The 15,748-nt window shown below is 45.0% G+C and overlaps 1 protein-coding gene across 4 annotated transcripts in view; it reads right to left on the reverse strand.

Annotated features, from left to right (window-relative positions):
• The window catches only part of MTCL2 (microtubule crosslinking factor 2), a 78,821-nt gene extending 68,117 nt beyond the window's left edge, over positions 1-10,704 (reverse strand). For 3 of the 4 annotated variants that reach the window (XM_081915923.1, XM_081915924.1, XM_081915925.1), the window contains exon 1: positions 10,278-10,704. The gene's annotated coding sequence lies outside the window, so the exon portion shown is untranslated. The remainder of the gene's footprint in view (positions 1-10,277) is intronic. The other variant, XM_081915922.1, reaches the window with a different exon arrangement.
• Positions 10,705-15,748: the final 5,044 nt, after the last annotated feature.

Genomic DNA, 15,748 nt, shown 5'->3' on the forward strand with positions numbered 1-15,748 from the left:
CATTTCCTTAGAGATTAAAGGGAACAAAAGCAGCAGTTTTCAATTAACTGCCAGCCACAGACTGACAGAAGGAACAGTACTGTAATTCACGCAAAGATAAGAAAAGACTTCCACAGGGAAGTCTTAAGATGGGCCACCATATGACTGCAGTAGTTTTAGGGTCTCCGGGTTAGGTGGATTAATGTGATGAAGTGAAAAAAGACTCTTTTCCCAAACAGCAACAGCTACAAAGGACTTTATGACCTATGAAACAACAAGGATGCAGCTTAGTGGCAGCACACATGCTTTATATGCAAATGTCCCAGGCTGAATCTGAGGGAGGGGGGAGACCCTGCTTGAAACCCAGGAAAGCTACTACTGTCAGTGTAGACAATACTGAATTAGCAGAAATACGAACTGACTCAGTATAAAGAATATAGACCACCTTTATTCAATTTTACCACCACAGATTTGTTTTTCCAATCCAATCCTATGCAGCAGTTTCCAAGTTGAGTCTGTCTCCCATCTCCAGAAATGTAATCCAATGTGTAAACTACAACAACTACTTTGGGCTTTGTCTAAAAAGAGCTCAACAATTTTGAGGTCTTCCTAAAAGGTTTTTTACTTTTTGAAATATGGTAACCCTACAATAACACTGTGCCCACATCTTGCCAACAAAACAGCAGACAGCTCAGAAGTTATACAGTGGTACCTCAGGTTACAGACGCTTCAGGTTACAGACACTTCAGGTTAGACTCCGCTAACCCAGAAATAGTACCTCCAGAACGAATTAAGTTCTTAACCTGAGGTACCACTGTAATGAGAAGGAGCAGCGGTGGGGGAGGGGAGAGATGGGAGGAAATCATGTCACAGATTTACACCTTCCTGTATAAATTAACAACCAAACAACCACAAGCTTTCAAGCAATGCTACTGCAAATATGCTCTATCTGAAAACTAAAAGGTGCCACAAGTTGCTTTTCTTATTACATGCTGCATTAGGGACACAAATAACTCACATGTTATTAGTTTTTTGCACCAATGCAATGAGAAGCAATGCAAACTGATGAGAAAATTCTAAAACGCAACTTTCCAGATTGTTTATAGAAGTGGTAGTTCTAACTGCGGCTCACACTTTCTGAATCACCTATCATGCCTTCTGGGCTCCACAGCTCCATTATTATTAAAATTAAGAGGAAAAGCAAGCATAAATTAGGAGCTTAGAGTTTATGAGATTCTTGCAGTGCAGCTCTCCATGGATTAAAGGTTGGATATACATAAATAATATAAGAAAGCACTGGCTGTTTGAGGACCAACATTTCCTCTTGCTGGCTTCTGGCGTATATCCCTACCACACTTGGGGAAGACAGAAAAAGCAAAGCAGACTCATAGCCAAGTTTTGCTTTTTTTACTAAGAAGGGAGGGTTGAGGGAAAGGCATGAGGTGATCAACGTTAATGTGGGGTGTATGAAGACAAAGCAAGCAGGAAAAGCCTGAATCGGAAGATGAGCAGAAGGCCAGTTGGGACCCCCTGGGCTAAGGCCACTCCGAATCCCATCTGTCAGTTATCTAAGGCATATGCCTATTTTGAAACGTGATTGGCTTGGAAGATTTCTCCTCCCCTTGCTGCAAATGGAATCTCCAGTGCCATTCTTTGTCTTCACATCCCTCTGCAGCTGCCAGCATATCACATCTCACATTTTCCATTCTGCTGAACAGGGACTCGGAGCTCTTGTTCCCCCCACACTGGGATGACAAGGCGGTGGCTCGTGGCTGGCTGCTGTGCTTCTTAAAGGGATAGTGCCTCTCAAGCATGAAAATGTTCCAGTCTCCTTTTCTTAACAGGTCTTTGAAGCCAGAAAGGAAAAGGAGAAGCAGGTGGCTGGTCCTTGCATGTCTATTCTACTAGTCAAATGGAGTAGCTTGCTCATCCCTTATCAGTATAACTCCTCAGAAACAGGAAGGAAAACTTCAGCTACAGAGCTTAGACAGAGCTTCCACACACGACTAAACTGTGCTCCTCGGATCAATAGAATTGAAGCAAACATATAGAGATATATGGAGACAGACGTTTCTGACAAGCTTGTGCCCCCAAAACATACAACTAAAAATCCAGCAACGGATTTAGACGCGAGAAAGAACAAGGGCTAGTCTTTGAAACCAAAACCCACTGAGTAATCTTGACTTTGTCCACATTTTTGCAGCTTGGGTTTGGAGAAGGAAAATAATAATGATAATCACTTTTTTGCCAAAGTTAAAATGTACATAATCTGAAGTTGCATTATTATTCCCTTTTCTTCTTCTGGAAATAGCAGGCCCCAGGGCAGGTGATCAGTATCAAGAATTTTATGTATTTTTTAAGTCAACAGTTTCTTCTCCTCCTGCAATCCAGGCAAAAACTGCTCCCACCCATGATCACTGAAAGCTGCTATTAACTCCATGAGGGAATCTTCACTCACCTCACTATACTCAGAGGTTGACACCAGCGAAAAGCTTAAGAGTTCAGTTGTTTAAAAAGCAGCCTGAAAAATGTTTACACTAACCATCCTTTCCTATAAAAAGTTCTCTAAAGAGAAGCAACTGCAGGCAGAATTCCACATTATAGGCAACGTCTGCAGTGATAGCACAAGTCGGGGTGGGAAGGGTGGTGTCTTTGCACTAGAACTCCAGGGTTCTGTGAATAATGGTGCATGCACATTCATGCTACTCACTTGCAATATAAGGAAGCGCAGAGCAAGGGAGACCATACATTTTCAAACCCCTACTGCAAACCAATCAAGAGTGAACTCGTAACAGTTTCCTCCTAGAGAAACATGTTTTTAAAATAAACATTGTATCCAAAAAAGAAATAATTGTTGTGCTTAAATGTTCTCAAACACAAGCAGCTTTTTGTGATCTGAAAGAGTTTTTTTTAAAAATCACAGGGATTGTTATATATTTTCATTTATATACAGTATTTAGTAAGAGCCATTGCAAAAGCAAAGTGCTTGGGCTTTGGAAATATTTCATAAGCCCCAGATAATAAGTTGGACATGACAGGGTGATTTATCAAAAGCATTAATGGGGGGATGACCTTTAAAGGCAAGAAAATTCACCTCCAGCCCTCCCTCTGTCTTGCAGACAGCAGCTTACCAACCACATCCCAGGAGCTTTTTCACTTTCTTTGAAACAACCAAGCAATATTCTTCATTTTGCTTACTTTCCTTTTCAGTTTACAGAGGAGCATTTCTGTCCATCTGGGGCTTCCGACCAGCTGGAAGAGGCAGCATAATAATGCTTAGGTCTTTGGAAAATTAGCTAAACCTACAATTCTGAAACTAGGTTTCTCCAAAAATGAAGATGGAAAGGAATAATCAGACAGCATATGCTTTTTGGTAGGCTACTACTCATTCCCTCGCCTTGGAGTCAACCAGGGACTAATTTCCCAATACCAGGTGTAAGTCATAAGAATAGGTTCCAAGGAATAATTTTTTTGCTCATGGGTCCCCCTGTGTAAACAGTTTAGAACTACTGTACCATTTCACTACTATGACTTCAGAAACACTTGACTATGCATGAGAACTCAAAACTAAGCAACTAAACAGAAGAGACTGTCCATTACTTTGAATGAACTACGCAACAAAATACATATAAGCTTCTAGCCCTTGTTGCATTAGTTCACATAGAGACAATCTGCAGCTCAAGAGCCACATGTGGCCTGCAACACAACTGATTGGTGCTGGAAACAGCTGAAGCCTATAAGAATCAGCACTCAGCTGTTTCCAGCACCAATCAGTAGGGAAACAAGAGGTGGTGCAGGATGAGATCCAGATAACTAGCACTGGGAAAAGCTGATGAGGCCACTCATTAGCTCTCTCCACAGCCGTTTCCAATGCCAATCAGCTACACAATGGGATGTATAAGTTCCTCCCAGTTGAAGGGGATGGAAAGCGTTGAGGACTATCCTAATCTGCATAATCCTCAACTGTTCCCAGCACCAATCAGCAGAGGGAGGGAGGGGGGGAACAGGAGGAGACATGATGGGATCTCAACTCTGTGTGCCTCTATGTATGAGTGAGTGTGTAATAATGAAGCTTGGAGGCTGTGTATAGTGTGTGTGGGTGGAGAAATTTACTCAACAACAACAAAGGCATCCCCACACACTGACACCATGCAGCCCTTGAGCAGTAAGTGACAAAAAAATTGCCCGCCCCATAAGACAGGAGGAGACATGATGGGATCTCAACTCTGTGTGCCTCTATGTTCTGCATACTAAGATTAGATGCAGCTGCAATGGTGCTCAGAATATCCTCAAGGAAGGAGTACACTCCAAGTAACAGCAGGTTTCAGATGAAAGTGGAGTGTGTGTGCTTTTAAAAAAGGGCAGATGCATTATTTTTACAGCTATTAAATATTCCAAAATTCTATCTTTCTTAGTGCCCCAGGTGGCATAAATACTTACTGGCATCACCACCATACTTATTGTCTTTACTAGGAAATCCTATCTAGGCCTTGCTGCTCATCAGATTTGTATAGTTGTGGCTACCTAGACCAGGGGGCAGCAAACTTTTTCAGCAGGGGGCCGGTCCACTGTCCCTCAGACCTTGTGGGGGGCCAGACTATTTTTTTGGGGGGGGATGAACGAATTCCTATGCCCCACAAATAACCCAGAGATGCATTTTAAATAAAAGGACACATTCTACTCATATAAAAACACGCTGATTCCCTGACCATCTGCGGGCCGGATTGAGAAGGTGATTGGGCCAGATCCGGCCCCCAGGCCTTAGTTTGCCTACCCATGACCTAGACACTGCCCCAGATTTACTATTGCATCTGAATTGTGCATAGATGCCTCATAAAATTCACTTCTCAACAATTTATCATGGGGGGGAAACACTGCAGCATTCTCATCCAGTTTGCACGAAATCAAACACTAAAACTATGTCCACCTTTGTTCTGTGCCATCAAGTCTCCACCCCACAAGTCAAGAGATCTGCCTCTAATTCCATACCCACCAAGCAATCCCTTCACAAAAGGTATACTGGACAGCTAAGACAGCAACCTGCAAAACAGCTATAGAGGATGGATATATAATACTGTGTTTACCATATACACGAGAAAGGGTGAATGGGGGAAATAAATGACTTGGGAAATCTGTTCCCTCAAATGAGGGCAGCACTGTCAAGTGAATCCTAAGTATGGTAAGTGGATAGAGGCTCCAGTCTAAGCTTTGTTGCTGCAACAAACAGGATCACATCTGTATACAACACTGGAGCAGATGACAGGCTACAATTCAACTAACTTTTGAGTCTGTTTTTAATTCTTTGTAAGGTCAGCTTTGAGTGCCAAGACTGGCAGCTCAAGCATACTTGACTTGGAAATGCTAGCCTTCCTGAAAGTAAATCTAATAGTTTGTATTCATCCAGATCTCTTGAGATGTTAGACAGGGGGGAAAACCATTGTGACACTTTGTATTGCCATACAGTATTTTAAGACTACTGTGAATTGAACGTGCGGTCTTTGTACTACTCTGTTTTTATGCTCAAGTAAATTTGAGAAGCTTATCTTGATCATGTCAATTAATCAAATAGAAACTGAGATTTTGCAAATAGGTCTGCTTTGAAGTAGAAGATCAGCTCTTGCAAAGTTTGTCTTTCTTATCTTAGTCACCAATCATATTACCAAAATAAATATTTATAGAGAAAAAATAATTTAGCTGAAATTGACTAGAGTGAAAACAAACTACAAGGTGATAAGTTTCAAAAGCTGATAAAATCAACCCTTACAGTAGCAGATGTATCGCCAAACATGTAGAAATGCCAAGTCTCGAACAACAATGAGTGTGTGAAGTGCATGCTTAATTATATCAAACTAAAATCAAGTGAGACTTAAGCTGCAATCCTATACTCCATTAAACCCTATGGGACTTAGTTTTAAGTAGACATGTATAGAACTGCAGTGTTCTGCTACAGTCCTAAGCACATTTACTGGAAAGAAACTTCAGTTAAACTCCTTAGAATTTACTTTTAAGGAATCATATATAGGATTGCCCTGTTAATCATGCCCACAGTTTTTAGAATAAATGTCCTTGTGTATTTCTAATTAGCATGGCATGTTATTACATTACCATGGCAACTTTGAATCTGCACAGCCGTTTTATATCAGAATACTAAGAAGGGCCAGTCTAAATTAAGTCTTGACTTCCTGCCAGTTTCCCCTTTGCTTAGAAGGGAAGAAAATTACCAACTACTTTATTTGGCTTTGTATGAACTGACTCTACATAAGCAGTCCCCAGCCCTATAGCTCAGAAGTTCACCAGCCTCTGAAATCAGAATGAGCTGCACGCATATAGAATGTGTGGGTGTGATGGGTATACACTATAAGCCTGTGTAATTCTAGCGTAAAAAATATTCAGATCCATAGCTTCCAAATAAAAGCAGGGAGAACATAGTGGTAGCCTTGAGGCAGAGAAAGGGCATCCATGAACTAAGAGTGTCAGAACTGCAAGGGGCAAATCAGGACCCAATCTTTGTATGCTGGAACTTCTAACGTGGCTGTCCCTTGAATCCTGCCACCGGGTGTAGTTGCCTAATCCTATGGAAAAGCTGAGTGTGGGTGGTGTTCAACTATGTTTTACATAGCATAAGCCCACTGAAATTAATCAACATGGCTATGTTAAGTTCATTAATTCCAATGGGTCTTCTCAGGGTAAAGCTTAATTTAATATCACCCCCAATGTTGTGGCAATAACATACTTTCAACAGGTCTCTAAGGTGCTACTGGACAAATTATTTATTTATTTATTATGTTTTCAACAGTTAGAATGCAGATAATAATTGAAAGGAAAGTGAAGTCAGGTGTTTTGTATTTAAACCATCAAAACAACCCTTGTTCTACTCCTCCCTTGCCCCCCCCCAAAGGTAAGGTTGACCTGAACAGGCACAGCACTTGTTTAATGACAAGGAATGCCTGTAGGAAAAATAGGAGCCAACACTTACCGGTACTTGAACACAGTGGTTAGAAATCAAGCACATTGCAAACCCAGGACACAGATTGAAAGTATATGGGGGTAGGAATGAGCAACACAGTAATTAAATGGGGGAGGGCTGAGTCACCAAGTGGGTCAGTAAGGGCTCGCAGCCATGGATGTTGCAAAAGATGACTTTCTCAGGTGCGATATGCCACACATGGATGCATGCCCACCGAATGCCGGATTCCACTGCTGGCTCTTCTAGCTAAAAGAGTGGAGAACAACTGTTCTGAAGGGCAAGAACGAGACCTGGGTAGATAAAGCATCCCCCAGAAAAATGGTTGCACAACCATCTTCTATACCTAATGATTTTTTTCCTAGCTAGTTTTATATAAATCAGATTAGACCAGCATATTGGTTGCTTTTTTCCAAATACTATATAATATAATCTTACACTTAAGGGACTCTTGCTCTCCACCCTGCCAGACCTCTCAGAGGCACTAAGAGCCTGTGCTTCAGCCAGCAACCTAATCCACTATCTGAGCTGGTTGTTATATGCAGCCATTCAATAAACACCTACTACCGTTGCCATGCCAACATCATCCTGCAAAATAAACCCATCACTGCTCAGTAGTACTACCAAGAGAAGCAAGGCAAAAGCTGAGCTTGGCAACAGCCCAAAGACTCCTGCACTCCCTACCATTCCAGAAACCACAGGGATACATGTCAAGCAATATTCTTACATTATCCAAACACTACTGAAACAATTCCTTCAAGTCACTCTATGGGCACATCTGCAAAGTAGCTTTCCATGCTATTAATTTAGCTAAAAACCAGAAGCATGGAAAACATCCTCCAAGAAAGCAGGTACATTTTCCTCACTTTGAAGATGGAAAATGCACTGACATTGTAGAATGCATGACTGATGCAAATGTCTGACAGATCAGCCCATCTGCACATGGACAGCCAAGAATATTAGAGAATGCTGAAGTTTCAACAACAACAACAACATGTGGATGTACGGTAGAGTCCAGAAGCATACTAAAAGTGCTTCTAAAACTTTTTCAGGGCCCATCCACATGGAAATTTCTAAGTCTTTATAGAGCTGTATAAATATACTGCATCTTTCTGGGTGGGGAAGAGGAGCACACCCAACAGGACCAAGTGTGTGTCTGAGACTAAATAAACCCTGCAAAAACTTAATTACCTCCAAAATGGGAAATTCTGATACATAGAGAGGAATACAAATGCTGCCCCTCATCGGGACATCTGTTTGCCAGATTGGGAATTTCAAAACTACTAAGTATTATGGAACTGAGAGGTGCACCATCAAGTGTAATTAAGAAGAGAACCACACATTGCAATAGAAACATGGGGTTCACAATTCACTCATCATGCTATTGTAGGAGGGCATTCACAATACAGAATTGGCAAGTGGAAAGAGAGCGTGCTTGCAGGAGAGAATCACTGGTTCTTCCCTGCAAATAACCCCCAGCTCCCACAAGGATCAAACACTGTCTTCCCTACCAGTCAATTTTTCCATACAAATCCCTCCACTCCCTGGTCATTTTTCACCAATTTTTGTCCAGACAGGTTCTGAAATCAGAAGTAAGCTTAGCAAAAAAAGGAAGATGGGAAAATGTCTCCAGTGGGTATTTACAAAGAAAGATCTGCAGACATGTGAGTGGTTAAAACATCCCTTTTCACCATTTCTCCCCAGGAAATGCCATATACACCAGGCATTTGCAAATGTAGATTTGGGAACATATCTGTCAAAGGATGTACTTCAACACATTCACCTGGCTTCTGCACAACTCTGTGTCCTAGCTGTCATAACCAGTAACACTCATCATACAGATTCTACACAGACCCTCTATGCTACAGCCAGGCATTCCTAGAAACACCCAGTAATGCAGCGGAAACTCTTCAGCAATCAGGGGCTGTGCTTTACATTACAACTTGGATATGGAGTCACCACAGGGAAGTAGTCTCCCATGATAAAATAACCTGCAACCAGCCCTAAGATATTGCACATAGCTCCTGGAAGTATTTGCTTAATTAGGCCCCAAAGTCTGCCTTCCTTCCTGATGTGGCTAAGACTTGTGTTAGAGAGTCAAGCTATTTATTACAAGAGCATGATGCTGACAACTATGAATTTGATTCTGGCAGCAAAGAATTTCAAATAAATGCTGGGATGTGAGGAATTAGCTTTGATTTCAAGATAGAAGATATCTTCCTCTAAGGATATGTAAGTTCTGTTTGATGAGATGAAGAATATTTCTCCTTGGGGCTTTATGATGCTATACAATACCTCCTTTAGGAATGAGAGGCATCAGTACTAACATGGCTTTCTCTGATACCAGAGAAGGTCTTAATGTCACTAGGAGGCATCTGGTTCTACATATGTTGGGGCTCTGTTGTGCTAGAAGGTGATGCAAAGCCTCAGTTACATATGACCAAGGGGCAGCTATTCCATTTGATTCTAGAGTAGAGAAGTAATTGACACTATGGAGTGCCTGCTCCAAGGAACTGATGCTGGGCTGGGGGAGGAACTGCCCCATGAGGCAGAGGAATGCCAATTACAAGGAGCTTTAGAAAGCCAGCAGGTGCTGCCTCTGAAGATGTGGGCATGTTCCACATAACCAGCATCCTGCAGATGCTGGGCGGTGGAGATAATCTTTCATTACAGAGCGCCAGTTCCAAGGAAGCATTCTGAAATTCTGGGTGGCAACAGGTCTTGCCTAAGGTCACAGTACATCTGGCACGCAAGATTTGTTACAAAGGGGGCATTAATCCTACCACACAGCAAGATGGAGAAGCCTTTTTCGGTAATGCAATGCAAGGCACAGAGGAGAAGGCAAGAAATGATCTCCCTGTGGTACACAGCAAGACGTTTGCTGTTTTTAGGAACACATGAAGCTGTTTTATGCACCTTCGGCATGCAGACCAGGGCTGCAGGGAGATGTCATGTTTGAGGATGCGCAACATGTTCCACAGGGATAACGGCCTGCAAGCTTAAAATATGTCTTCCCTGTGCAGGGGAGTGTCAATGTTTCGCTTTGCTGAAAAACACCTGTTTAATTTAAAATTTAGTTAAGGAGGGGTCCTCCTTTTGGGGGAGGGAGAGGAGGGGCGTGTCTTATTTTCGGAGGAGGACACGCCTGCCCCTCCTGCGTCCGCTTGGTGCCCGTTCCCTTGTCCCACGAGGCTCGGAGATTGGGGTCGGGGAGGGGATCTGTTGCACGATGCTGCTATGGGGAAACCGGCGGGTGTTTTGTGGGGAAGCGCAGCTCCCGAGAGCTCGTTCTCTCCCCGCCGAGCTGCCCTGAAGCGAACCCAGCGCCCCTCACCTTGAGATAGTCGTTCTCGGAGCGCAGTTCCTCCAGCTCCCGGGCGACGCCCGCGTCCAGCAGCTCCTCGGTGAGGTCGGAGAAGGCCAGCGAGGCGCTGAGAGGCAGGCGGCTGCTGGCCAGCGAGGCGGCCGTCGACGGGTCCTCGGGCAGCGGGGACGCGCCGTCGGCGGAGGCGCTGGCGGGCTGGGCCGGGGCGCTGCTGCTCGGGGGCGACTCGGTGTCGCTGCCGCCGCCGCTCAGCCCGCCCAGCTCCAGCAGCGACAGCAGCTTGGCCTCCTCCGAGGCGCTGCAGTCCGACACCTCCGAGCTGCTGTCCGTGAGGGCGAGCGGCAGCTGAGGGCGCGACGACCCTTTGGCGGAGCCGCCGGAGGTCGCGGCCCCCTCGCCCCCCGCCGCGGCCAGGCGGTTCCGCCCCTTCACTCGGGCCCCGGCGCGGCCTGCCGAGCCCTTCCCGACGCCCCTGGCCCCCGCCGGCGGCGTGGCCTTGCCCTTCTTGTCGCCGCGGCCATCCTTGGCGCCCCCAGCCCGCCGCGAGTGCCCGCCCCCCGCGCCCGGCTTCCCGGAGGAGAACGAGGCGGGCGAGCCCGGGTGGCTGCCGCGACGGCTCTTGGCCAGCGACCAGCCGGGGACATCCTTGGGTCTGGCCGGGGACGGCGCTCGCTGGAGCTTCTTCTTCTCGGGAGGCGGCGGCGGCGGCGCCGGAGCCGAGGCGAGGGGCTGGCTGGACTCCGCCTCAGCCGGCGCTGCCATCCCCGGCGGGCTGTAGGCGCGCTGCCGGTTCCTCACTGGGCGCCCCGGAGCGCTCTGGGGCCACAGTCGCTTATCATCCTCGCGCCCGAGGAAACCCGCTCCGTCTTCTCTCCTGAGCTGCGCGCTCCCCGGACAGGTCTCTCCGGAGCGAAACAGGGTCAGCTTGGCCGCTAAACCGCTGCTGCCGCCACGCCGCGACGGTGCTTCCTTCGCCGAAAGCAGCAGCAGCAACAAGCTCCTCCGCCTGCCTCCCCTCCTCTGCTTTCTCCGCCCAGCCGCTAAGCCGGTGACGCGCGCGCGGTCTGGGAACAAAAGGCGGAGAGAGGCGCCCGAGGGGGGCGCTCGGATCCTCGAGGCAACAGCGACCTCCTCCTCCGGACGGCTGAGCGCCGAGGCAGTTTTCTCCCCTCTGTGGGTGGAAAACAGAGAGAGAGAGAGAGAAATATGGCGTGCCGGCCTGTTTCGTCTTTCTCCCGGGATCCTGCAGACTGGGCAGAAGCGGTACAAGCAGAGCTCTCAGCCCTTAGCTTTTATTTTACACCGGGGTTCAGCCCTGGAGGAACATGCAGGGGAATGAGTGCTTCTGAGCACACGCAGAGTACATTCGCTTCACTACAGTGGCGCTTCGTATTGTATCTGGGATTAAGAGGCACGCCTTCCTTCCAGACTGCAGGATTTGTAGTTTCCGGATATGCCTGAGCGCCCCCGACACATCTGTATTTTTAACAAACTACTAGGCTGGAAAATGCTGCTCCCTTTCCATTGGCTTAGCTACCCCCCCCCCCGTCAAGTAAAAATAAATAGAAATAATTAACTGACCAGTTGTGTCACAGATAACTCGGTTTTGGGGGGCCCCCACATAATACCCCCAAAATAAATTTTGGCAACACCCATGTCCCCATCTCTGCAAACCCCGCTAGATTTTTTTCCTATAGAAAACCAAAGGACCAGCAGCTTGGAAATATCTCGGATCTGGCCCATCATTGCAAAAAAATCAGGAAATAGCCCTGCAATTGTTGCATTCGGGAGAACGGAGAAGAGGCAGACCCTGCAGGTGAACCACAGAACAGATGGGGGAGGGAGAGAAGACATGAGTAATTTAATACGGTTTGCCTTTGTTTCTGCGGAAGCAGCCTTTATGACAGATTTTCTTTCGCTTCTGAAAGTAGTAGCTTGCAAAGTAAGGGGAAAGAAGCAACCAGCCACATCAGAACTGGCTTCTAAACTCTTTTCATATCCAAGTCTCCATGCTTCGCACATTTCTTCCTATGTCCTGCTGTGGTGTTGTTGTTGTTTTTAGTCGTGTCCGACTCTTCGTGACCCCATGGACCGGAGAACGCCAGGCACTCCTGTCCTCCACTGCCTCCCGCAGTTTGGTCAGACTCATGCTGGTAGCTTCGAGAACACTGTCCAACCATCTCGTCCTCTGTTGTCCCCTTCTCCTTGTGCCCTCAATCTTTCCCAACATCAGGATCTTTTCCAGGGAGTCTTCTCTTCTCATGAGGTGGCCAAAGTATTGGAGCCTCAGCTTCAGGATCTGTCCTTCCAGTGAGCACTCAGGGCTGATTTCCTTAAGAATGGATAGGTTTGTTCTTCTTGCAGTCCATGGGACTCTCAAGAGTCTCCTCCAGCATCATAATTCAAAAGCATCAATTCAAAAGCATCCTGCTGTGTTACCACTGTGTAAATAAATCTGCCTCCTGGGCTTTCCTAAGCTAGACTTCCATCAAACTGAACACGTGTGTGTGTGCGTGCGCATTATTATACTACAAATCCAAATATATATTTTTTTCAAATAGTTCAAAGGCCAACTACACCACTGTAGGACCCTTCAAGATGAACTTCTTAAACCATCTTCCACCCACCCTCTTGCTCATGTGTTGCACCCACTATGCTACACACAGTATTTCTTCCTGAAAGCATCTAATCAGGGGTCCAAAGATGCTCTCAGAATCACTCCTCGGTAAAGAACTTTGCACATGCTCTAAAAGTCAAGACTTTGCTCAAGCAGATGATATATACATAGCTAAATTAGACTGACTTTGATTATTTTATATATTTATAGTATTTATAAAAAAAATAGATACCACTGTATCATAAAAAATTATCACAGTGGTTTGCAACAATATCAAAACACTTTCCCTTTCCCCACTTTTATCCTTTGATATTTGACTTCATTTTCTCTCTACAACCTTCCCCATGGGAGAGGAGTCCTTTATTGTGTGGCTCAGACATGTCTCAAGAAGAGAGCCAATGTGACTGTGGCATAGAAGTTAAACTCGCAGTGTTTCTCGAACTTCGGTTCCCAGCTGTTGTTGGACTACAACTCCCATCATCCCTAGCTAGTAGCAGTGTTGTTGTTGAGAATAAAACAGAGGAGTAGAAACCACTTACACTGCTTTGAGCTCCTTAGAAAAAAGGCAGGGTATAAACATTAAGTCCCTACTGTAGCACAGTGTCACCTTGTCCTATGCCAGCTCCAGACTGCCATTATTGGTTGCATGCACACTGACACTCCTTTTCTCTTCTTGATGGGATTTACTTTGATTTATCTTCAATGCAGGCCAGATGTTCAAGCTGAACACTCTTGCCAACTATATTGCTTTTATTTAAATCTGTAAAGTGTTAATTTATGATGATGATGATTCTACATCAGCCAGCCTCTTGATAATTAAGCAGCTAATCAAGACTAGCATTATCTACAAACTACTTGGAATAATCTGAAGAGAGTTGCATTATTCTGCAGTTAGTAGGCTGGCTATCAGAAATATAGCCTTTCTGTTTATCTACAATGGCTGTAATGCCGGAGTTTTTTTATGCTATGGAATACTATTTATATCCATTATTATTACAGTCAGTTGCCAAAGGTGCATTCCTTCAGCTTGTTTGGATAAAGCCTCTCTGGTTCCCTTCCAAACACAATCAATCCAGCTTAGGGTTCTTCCCTTACTTTCTATATATAGCCTTAACTGAATCTGAATATTATCCTGGCTTCATCCTACAGCTTTAACCTCTTCCTTGTCTGAGTTTTGGAGTTTCATGTATACCAGCAGTTCTTTTTTGGTGTTGTTGCTGATGCTGCTGTCGTTCCATTTCTAAGAAAGTGCAGTCCATGATGATCTCATCTTTGTGAGAAAACTCCCATAAAATATTGGGTTAAAAATTAAGTTATGCAAAACTCCCTTATAGAGAATCGTAGCTTAAAAACTGGCTTGTTCTTATTATTTACATTTATACCCTACCTTTCCTTCACAAAGCTAGAGGAAGCATACACAAGTAGCTCAAGCTGCCTTCCATTCAGGCACTGACCAGACCCAACTCTGCTTAACTTCAGTGATGCCGTTGCATCAGATTATTTCTGCAGGCCAAACTAGATGTGACACCGTTCATATAATTAGTACTTGGAATGAATTGCTTTTTGAAAGTAAATCACAGGTGCAAGGATCCCAATCCGGAGTAGGACCATAGTATGCAGGTAGGGTTTTTGGTTTTTTGTTTTATACCTTCTGCCCCCTGCTGCAGTTCTGATCCAGATTGCCAGCCCACCATATTCCTGATTTGCATTGTGAATACAGCTGCCATTTAAAGGAATAAGAGTTTTCACCCCAAATGCAAATAGCAGGCACAAAATCCAGACGGGCTGCAGCAGGGGCAAAGAGTTTAACAAAACCCACTTCCCCACATCAGAGTTCAGATGGGAGACCCCATGCCTACAATTAGCTTTTTCAAAAAATTATTTTGCACACACTAGTTGAGGGCTGCCCATGTTTAAATCCCAACTCATCTGTGAAGTTCACTAGATGACTTGAGACCAGTCACTAACTCTCAGCCTAATCTAATTCGCAGGGCTGTTGTGAGGGGAAGGGGAAGCCTCGATGTGTCATCTTGAAGCCCTTGGAAGAAATATGAGATGGTGGTGATCTTGACATCAATTGTGTTAAACAGGACAGCAGGGATGGTCCATCCCTTTAAAAACACAACACGGGGGTGGGGGGGCTTAGCAGAACTCGCATGTGATGCATAACTTCCAAAGCATAGGGGTTCATTCTTCAGCTCTACAGTGTGCACAGAATATGAGGTTCATTATCCTATTACAAAACTCCTAACAGCCAGACAAAGCAGTCTCTTGGACTTGCAACCTTCCAGGCCTGACTTAAGGTAAATTGATGTAAACACAGTGCTTTGCAAAACAGCAAAAACAACTGTGGCAAGGGCATTTATCGAGTCTATGTATGACTATGATTCAGATTACTTGCAAGCCAGAGTTATTCTAACCATTCAGGGATGGGACACTTGTTGCCTTCCAGTTGCCACTTGTGGCCTTCCAGACTCCAACCCCCATCAGCCCCAGTTGCCATGGTCAGGGTGATGAGAATTGTAGTGCAACACCATCTGGAGGGCCCTATCTTGATTTAATTCATGGAAGTGCTAAGAGTAGATTTAAAAACAAACAAACCCAAAGACTCCTGTGACAAAGGCTAACAAATTTCTCGCAGCATAAGCTCTTGTAGACAGGAGCCTACTTCATCAGACAGTGAAGATAATAGAGAGAGATCTTGTGGGGGTGGGACATTTTGCAAGATGAGATTAAAAGACGAGCAAATACAGGAAAGCAGAGATACCATACAAGTCAGTCAATTCAAATTAGTTGACATTAAGAAGCCCACAGACAGGCAGACTCAACCCTTTGCTGGGTTGAAAGATAAAACTCTTTGTTG

This window comes from Podarcis melisellensis, assembly GCF_964234715.1.
Source record: "Podarcis melisellensis genome assembly, chromosome: 6".
Classification (NCBI taxonomy): Eukaryota; Metazoa; Chordata; class Lepidosauria; order Squamata; family Lacertidae; genus Podarcis; species Podarcis melisellensis.